Source organism: Carlito syrichta, unplaced genomic scaffold, assembly GCF_000164805.1.
Source record: "Carlito syrichta isolate Samal-C Ts95f unplaced genomic scaffold, Tarsius_syrichta-2.0.1 Scaffold303015, whole genome shotgun sequence".
Taxonomy (NCBI): Eukaryota; Metazoa; Chordata; class Mammalia; order Primates; family Tarsiidae; genus Carlito; species Carlito syrichta.
The window spans coordinates 257,643-266,534 of record NW_007247111.1 but is presented as its reverse complement, the minus strand read 5'-3'; the positions used below and the strand labels follow the sequence as shown (position 1 = coordinate 266,534).

Genomic DNA, 8,892 nt, shown 5'->3' with positions numbered 1-8,892 from the left:
CCTGGAACTACAGGTGTGTGCTACCACGCCTGGCTAATTTTTTGATTTATTGTAGAGATGAGGTCTTGCCAAGTTGCCCAGGTGTGTCTCAAACCTGCGGGCTCAGGCAATCCACTCACCTCAGCCTCCCAAGGTGCGGGATTACAGGCTGAGCCACCGAGCCTGGCTCTCACTCATTCATGTTCTTATGCACTCAAATTTTTTAAAATTCTGTGCTCTTATGTTGTTACTCCGCTTGTTACAGCTTTGGTCATTGAAATCTCCTTCATTTTGGATTTTGTGTCCTCTTATTATGCTCTCCACCTTCCTTTTTAGGCACTACCTTATTTTCAGCCACACATTAGTTTTAAGTTTGCTAATCCAAATACCGGTGAAAAACAACTTAATTAACTAGATCAGGTGTCAGTGAACTGTAGCCCGTGGGCCAAATCCATTCTACTTCCTGTTTGTATAAGTAAAGTTTTATTGTAACATGGCCTGCCCATTTGTTTATGTATCATTTGTGATTGCTTCTTCACTACAGTGGTCAAGTTGAGTAGTTGCAGCAGAGACCAAATGGCCTGCAAAACTGAAGCCTTTACTGTCTGGCCCTTTGCAGAAATGGTTTACTGACTCTTGAACTCTAAGAGCATAGATTTTATGCACCGTTATTTTTATCTTTAGCATTATAGTGTCTTAGTCAGAATACTGTTTCCCAAAGCTACTTTTCCTTTCCACTTGCTTCAGTGTGGTTATTTTATTGTAATACAGTTAGGCTCATCTGTTACTGCTTGTGTCCCATTTTTGGTTCCTCACACACAAATACTGGTTGATTGTAATTATGTATTTTGGATTTGTGAAACACTAATAAGGCTTTCAGAGTGGGAACTATACTCAGGGTGTGCACAAAAACGTCCCTCCTCACTCCTGTCTCCCCATTCCTATTCAGCCGTGCTGTCCATGCTTTTCCATCCACCCTCTGTGGGTGGCCAATGTCATTTTTGGTTTGTCTCTTATATATATCTTTTGAACAAATAAACAGATAAGTTTTATAAAATATATGTCTTCTTTCATTACAGGTAGAGTAAGTAGCATTAGTATAAGATACTCTTTTGCACTCTGCTTTTTATACATAATACACTTTGGAACTCACTACAAATCAACTCTTAAAGATCATCTTCCTTTTTTCCTAATTTTTATTTTTTTAATTGGTTTTTATCATCCTTGTTTTTAAAACCAGTTGCTCCATTGTTTGGATGTACTGTAGTGTATTCAACTACTCTCCTACGTATGGCATTTAGAGTGTTTCTAATATTTTGTAATTATAAATAGTGCGCATAACCTTACTTATGTGTAGTTTTTATACTGTTTACTGTTGGGGGCCTGTCTTCAGGATAATTTAATAGAGGTGGGATTGCTGGGTTAAAAGGTAAGTGCATATGTAATTTTGTTACCTGTTGCTAAATCCTCTCTTATTTTTTTTTTTTTTTTTTGAGTTTGAGTCTCACTCTGTCATCCACACTGGAGTGCAGTGGCCGCTCCCGGCCACCGCAGCCTTGACCTGCTGGGCTCCGGTGATCCTTCCGCCTCAGCCCTCTAAGTAGCTGGAACTACAGGTGCGCGCTACCACGCCCGGCTGATTTTTGATTTGTTGTAGAGATGAGGTCTCACCAAGTGGCCCAGGCGGGTCTTGAACCCCCAGGCTCAGGCAATCCACTCACCTCAGCCTCCCAAGACACGGGATTACAGGCTGAGCCACTGAGCCCAGCCTAAGTTCTCTTAAGAGTGGCCCCAGTGGCATTACTATAGTGTGAGAGTACCTGTTTCCCCCAACCTCACTGCAGAATGTATTGTCACACTTTCCCCTAATTTGATAGGTAAGAAATGTTATCTCAGTATTTTGAACTTGGAATTTCTCTGTATTAGGGAATTTCAACAATTTTTTCATTGGTTTTATATGCTATGTATGCTTTTGATATTTTTTGTACCCTTTATACATTGCCTCTGTTTGTGTATTTTTCCTGTTTTCTATCAGATTTTGGTCCTATATCTTGCTTTTTTTTTTTGAGTTGGAGTCTAACTGTTTTCCCCAAGCTGGAATGCAGTGGCATGCTCATGGCCACAACATCCTTAACTTGCAGGGCTCAGGTGATTCTTCTACCTCAGCCTTTGAAGTAGCTGGAATCACAAGTGTGTGCCACCATGTTTGACGAGTTTTTTTACTTTTTTGTAGAGATGAAATCTTGCCTAGTTGCCCAGGTTGGTCTTGAACCTGTGGGCTCAGGCAGTCCTCTTGCCTCTGCCTCTCAAACTGCTGGGATGTGAAAGAGTGCCCAGCCTCTTTAAGTTTTTAAGAGTATTTTGTATGATAAGGATATTAGTCCTTGGTGATATTTATTGCACATATTTTCTCCAAGTTGACCTGATTTGATTATGATGTGTATGTTTATTTTTGTCTTAATGACTCCCTTTTGTCTATAGGATAATGCCCTAATACATAGGTCTGTAAATATGTGATTGCTTACCCTTTGCTGTTTGTTGTTTGGAATGTACTTCCTACCCCCTGCTCAGTAATATTCAACTCAAGCATCAGTTCCAAATGATTTCTCAACTAGAATGAGTTATTTGGAAGAAATAAATTACCTTCTGCCTTTTTAGAGGGTGCTGCTTTCAGAAGTTGTTTGATCTTCATGGTACTCTTTAATGATTCCCTGTAACTATGTAACTAGTACTAGTTAACTAAATCATTGAGTTTTTTTCAGATTTTAGCAGTTGCTGTGTTTGTATGGAATGATTCACCATAGGACTTTGAGGCATTTTACCCAATTTTTTTTTTTTTTTGAGTTGGAGTCTCACTCTGTCGCCCAAACTGGAGTGCAGTGGCCGCTGCCGACCACCGCAGCCTCTACCCGCCAGGCTCCGGCGATCCTTCCGCCTCAGCCTTCTGTATAGCTGGAATTACAGGCATGCGCTATCACGCCTGGCTAATTTTTTGATTTATTGTAGAGGTGAGGTCTCGCTGCCCAGGCAGGTCTCGAACCCGCGGGCTCAGGCAATCCACTCACCTCAGCCTCTCAAAGGCGTGGGATTACAGGCTGAGCCACGGAGCCCGGCTGGCTCTCTGATTCTTAGAGCCACCATCTCACTGTGTCCTCATGTGGAATGAGCTAGCCAGCTCTCTGGCTTCTCTCTCTCTCTTTTTTTTTTTTTTGAGTTGAAGTCTCACTCTGTCGCCTAGACTGGAGTGCAGTGGCCGCTCCCGGCCACCGCAGCCTTGACCTGCTGGGCTCCAGTGATCCTTCTGCTTCAGCCTTCCAAGTAGCTGGAACTACAGGCCCGCACTACCACTCCCAGCCAATTTTTTGATTTATTGTAAGTTACCCAGGTGGGTCTCGAACCTGAGGGCTCAGGCAATCCACTCACTTCAGCCTCCTGAAGCGTGGGATTACAGGCTGAGCCACTGAGCCTGGCCTCTGACTTCTCTCTTATTTTATTTTTATTTATTGATTTATTTTTTGAGTTGGAGTCTCACTCTGTTGCCCAGACTGGAGTGTAGGAGCACGCTCATGACCACCGCAGCCTTGACCTGCTGGGCTCAGGTGATCCTTCCAAGTAGCTGGAGCTATAGGCACGCGCTACCATGCCCAGCTATGGCTTCTCTTTTATAAGAGCACTTATCCAATTTATGAGGATGAGGCCTTGTAATCTAATCATTTCTCAAAGACCCCATCTTCTAATATCCTGAGGTTGGGGATTAGGTTTCAACATAGGGATTTTGGTGGACATAAACATTTAGGCCATAGCAAGTGACTGTTTATGTATATATTCAATAATTGCAAGCAACTCCTTCAATAAACAGTGGAATAACTAATCAATTCTTATCAATTTATGTCAGATCAGCCATAGAGAGGTCAGTTTACTGGGAGCTTAAGGAAGCTTTAGTTTGGGGCCAGACTTAAGTTTTTGGTAGTTGGCATTATGGAAGGGACATTTTTGCATGCTCATTAATTCTTCATTAGGTAAGAAGGAGTTCCTCTGGAGGCATTAGTTAGCAAGAATATGAGGTGAAGGTAAAACATAATAGGCCATGTAAAAATTCCTGAATTTACAACAGAGGTTGATGATTTTTTTTAAAAAAGCCAAAACCTGAATTATGTTGTATAGCTATTAAGATAGAAATAGCAGTTTTTAATAAACTCTCTAGATTTAACAATTTCAAATAAAAATAGAACACTTAAAATAACATTTTCCAAAGTACTTCCTCAGTAGTGATGGCCTGTCACCACCACCAAGCTTATGGATAGTCTTCCTTCAGCTGCTGTTATCCTCTGACCAATTACTGATTCCTGTTGGAGGAGCAGAGCCAGTCAACATTAATTGGCCCTCCCTGTGTACTTACCATCAAGAGACTCCTAGAATTTAGTAATGGTATACCAAAAGTGGACTATATGGGTTTTAAAAAACCTAGCTTTTAATTATACAAGTACTCAATTACATTATCCTTGTAAAGTAAATGAAAACATTCTAAACAAGGTTGAAGCCACCTCTGACTCCTGACTCTCACTGGACTCTGTTGTGTCCCACCCTCTTCCCCACTCAGTAACTACTGTTACCAGTCTTCTTGGGACCTTCCACACATCATCTGTGGCACCTTGGCTGTATTCAGGGGAGGTCTGTGAACCAGCAGCAACCGGTGGGAGTTGTTTAGAAATGCAGGACCTCAGGCATCAGCCAAAATCTACTGAATTGGAATTTCCATTTTAATGAAATCCTACAGTGATTTGTAGGCACATGATTTTGTATACAGGTGTTAGTGAACATAGTATTGCCAGTGTGTTTGAAATTTACGCAGATGGTATTTTATACTGTAACTTTTTTTGTCAACGAATGCCCTTAGATATTGTAAAGGTTACTCCATGTTGGTGTGTGTAGACCTGGTCCATTCTTTTCTAAGTTGCTTACTAGCTTCTGTAGTGTTAAATGATTAGTTATTTCTTCGTACAAAGACATTAAAGTAGTCTGCAATTTTTTAATGTCCAGTGTGGCTGTGTCTTGTGTATATGTACTGTGTAGCTGGATAGAAGGGTGTGAGCATTTTTAACTTAAAATATTCTGCTGAATTGCCCTCCACAACGACTGTATCAATCTGACTCTTACTTTGTTTCAGCAATCATTTTATATAGTCCTTTTTTGTTTTTTTGCTTGGTTTTGAGTCTGGTTATAACTCTATTGCCTAGGCTGGAGTGCACTGGCACAATCATGGCTCAGTGAAGTCTTGACCTCCTAGGCTCAGGCGGTTCTCGTGCCTCAGCTTCCCTAGTAGCTGGGACTACTGGCATGTGTCACCATGCCCAGCTAATTATTTTATTTTTTATTTTGTAGAGACAAGGTTTCACTATATTGCTCAGGCTGGTCTCGAACTCCTGGGCTTAAAAAATCCTCCCGCTGCAGCCTCCCAAAGTACTAGATTACAGGCATGAGCCACCGCACACAGCCTAATAGTCTTTATTCTTTGTAAAATTGTTTTAATTATTGTGTCTTTATAATGGTTTTATATCAAGTTGACCAATTCCTCCCCCTTTGTTCTAATTCTTCAAAGTTGTGTGTATATGGCAAATTTTAGATCCAAGGGGTACAAGTGCATGTTTGTTAGATGTGTACATTGTATGTTGGTGGGATTGGGTTCCTGGTGTCCACTTTCCCTAAATAGTAAACATTGCACCCAATTGGTAGTTTTAAAATTCACTCCTCCTTTTGGTGTCCCCAGTGTTACTGCTTCCATCTTTGTGTCCCTCAGTACCCATTGTTTAGCTCCCCCACGTGAGAACACACAGTGTTTAGTCTTCTGTTTCTGGTGTATATATACTATATTCTTTTTTAGTCAACTGTTGATGGGCACTTAGATTGGCTCCATAACTTTGGTGTTGTGAATAGTGCTACAATGAACAGACAGTTGCAGGTATTTTTTTTTAATATAAAGATTTTTTTTCCCTTGGAGAACTACCCATTGATCTCTTTTTTTAACCAGTTATTTTGCTGTTCTAGCTACTACAGCCTTATAGCATAATTTGAAGTCACATAATGTGATGCTGCCACATATGTTTATTTTGCTTAGGATTGATTTGGCTAGTTAGGCTCTGTTTTGGTTCCAGATGAACTTTCGAAAAATTATGTTGGTAATTTGTTAGGGATTGCATTGACTCTGTACATTGCTTTAGGCAGCATGGTTATTTTAATTATATTGATTTTTTCCAATCCGTGAGCATGGAATATTTTTTTTCAATATATTTGTGTCATCTGTGATTTCTTTTATTAGTGTTCTCCTTATGGAAATCTTTCACCTCCTTAGTTAAATGTGTTGCTGGGTATTTTGCTTTTTTTGGCTATTGTAAATGATATTGAGGTCTTTAATGTGCTTTTGAATTAGTTTTGCTAATATTTTGTTGAGGATTTTTGCATTGTGTTCATCAGAGATACTGGTCTGTCGTTTTCTCAGTTTCAGCATTATTGGTGTATGAAAATGCTACTGATCTGCATACATTGATCTTGTATCCTGAAACTTTACAGAACTCATCAAGTCTCAGATCTCTTGGAGGGGGTATACAATCATGTTATCAGTGAACATAGGCAGTTTGACTTCTACCTTGCCCATTTGGATGTCTTTTCTTTCTCTTGCCTGATTGCTCTGGCTAGAACTTTCGGTACTATAGTGAATAGGAGTGGTGAGAGTGAATATCCTTGTTTTGTTCCAGTTTTTAGGGGGAAATGTTTTCATCTTTTCCGCATTGGGTGCAATGCTGACTGTGGATTTGTCTTATATGTCTGTTATTTTAAGGATATGTTCCTTTAATGCTTAGTTTATTGAGAATTTGTGTGTGTGTGTGTGTGTGTGCGCGCGCGCGCGTGTGTGTGCAGTCTTTATTTCAGATATTTGTTAAGACACCATTGTTATTACTCAGGAGAAGAGTAAAGATCACCCTTTGCAGAAACTTAGGAACTATGTACAGAATTTTACAAACAGAGGCAATGTTTTGGCTTAAACCTGACTGCTGATCAGAGAATGGAGTTCTGAGTGGACTCAAGGAACAAAAGGAAACCAGACAGGAAAAGGAAGGTGCCCGTTTGAACCAAATTTCAGCTGCCATCAGGGCATATCTTGTGGTGGTCACAGATCATAGGCTCTGTTTTTAGGTGGTTCGGGTACTGCACAGGATTCCATTTTACTCCTTGGTTGACTACACCCCGGGCTGAGGTGCCATGAGGTCAGTGTCACTCAAGCTTCTAGCCAGCCAAACTCCTGCAGCAAAGAGTCCCAAATTAAGGATCAAATTCCTCCGGAAATCATTCCTATCGGTTGCAAAGCGGTAGATGCCCAGAAGACTCCCACATTGTCCGGAATCTCCGGAGGTTCATTTGCCGAGCCGGCGACCCCGCTGGAAGCCATTGTAATACCTCCGGGCTGAGGTCGTGCATCTCGAGAGTTTTTTTTTTTTAATTTAATCCTGAAAGAATGCTGTATTTCATCAAATGCCATTTCTGCATCTATTGAGATAATCGTATGGTTTGTGTTTTTAAATGTGTGGTGAATTGCATTTTTTAAAAATTTGAGTTAGAGTCTCACTCTGTCGCCCAGACTGGAGTACAGTGACCGCTCCCGACCACCGCAGCCTCGACCCGCTGGGCTCCGGCGATCCTTTTGCTTCAGCCTTCCAAGTAGCTGGAACTACAGGTGTGCGCTACCACACCCGGCTAATTTTTTTATTTATTGTAGAGATGAGGTCTCACCAAGTTAACCAGGCGGGTCTCGAACCCGCGGACTCAGGCAATCCACTCACCTCAGCCTCCCAAAGGTGTGGGATTACAGGCTGAGCCACCGAGCCCGGCTACATTGCATTTTTTTTTTGGCAGATGTTGTACCATCCTTGCATCCTTGGAATAAAATCACTTTATGGTGGCAGGTTATCTTTTTTATGTGCTTTTGAATTAGGTTTGTTAGTATTTTTTGTTGAGGACTTTTGCATTTGTATTCACCAGGGATATTGGTGTGTATTTTTCTTTTTTTACTGTGTTCTTGCTGATTTTGGTATCAAGGTGTTACTGATTTCGTAGAGTAAGTTGGGAGTTCCTTCTTTTTTTTTTTTTGGAATAGTTTCAGTAAGATTGGCAACAGCTTTTCTTTGTATATGTGGTAAAATTCGCTGTGAATTCATCTAGTCTTGGGCTTTTTTCTTTTTTGAGGAGGAAGACTTTTTATTACTGATTCAATTTCACTCATTGCTTGTTATTGGTCTAAGATTTCTGTTTCTTCCTAGTTCAGCCATAAGAGGTTGTATATTTCCAGGAATTTATCCATTTCCTCTAGGTTTTCTAAGTATTGCCATAGAGGTGTTCATAGTTGTCTCTGATGATCTTTTGTATTTCCGTGGTATCAATTGCAGTGTTACCTTTATCACTTCTGGTTGTACTTACTTGAGTATTCTCTTTTTGGCTAATCTATCTAGCGGTCTGTCAACTTTGTTTAACCTTTTCAGTTCTAAGAGTGCCTCTTAGGATTGATTTCTACTTTTTCTAAATTTATCTGAGAGGATAAATGATATAATTTTAATGTTTTTTAATTTATTGAGACTTGTTTTATGCTTAAGCATATGGTCACTTTTGGAGAATGTTCCATGCAGAGGTTAGAAGAATATGTATTCTTTAGTTGTTAGAGAAAATGTTTGGTAGATGTCTATTAGGTCCATTTGGTCTGTAGTCCAGTTTAAGTCCAGAGTTTCTTTGTTGATTTTCTCTTTATGGTCTGTTTAGTGGTGTCACTGGTGTATTGAAGTCCCTTACTATGATTGTATTGCTATCAGTATGTTTTCCTAGGTCAAGTAGTATTTATATTATAAATCTAGGTGTTCTGATATTGAG

At 40.3% G+C, this 8,892-nt stretch overlaps 1 pseudogene; it reads right to left on the bottom strand.

Annotated features, from left to right (window-relative positions):
- Positions 1 to 7,201: 7,201 nt before the first annotated feature.
- LOC110595582 lies at positions 7,202 to 7,423 on the bottom strand (annotated as a pseudogene).
- Positions 7,424 to 8,892: the final 1,469 nt, after the last annotated feature.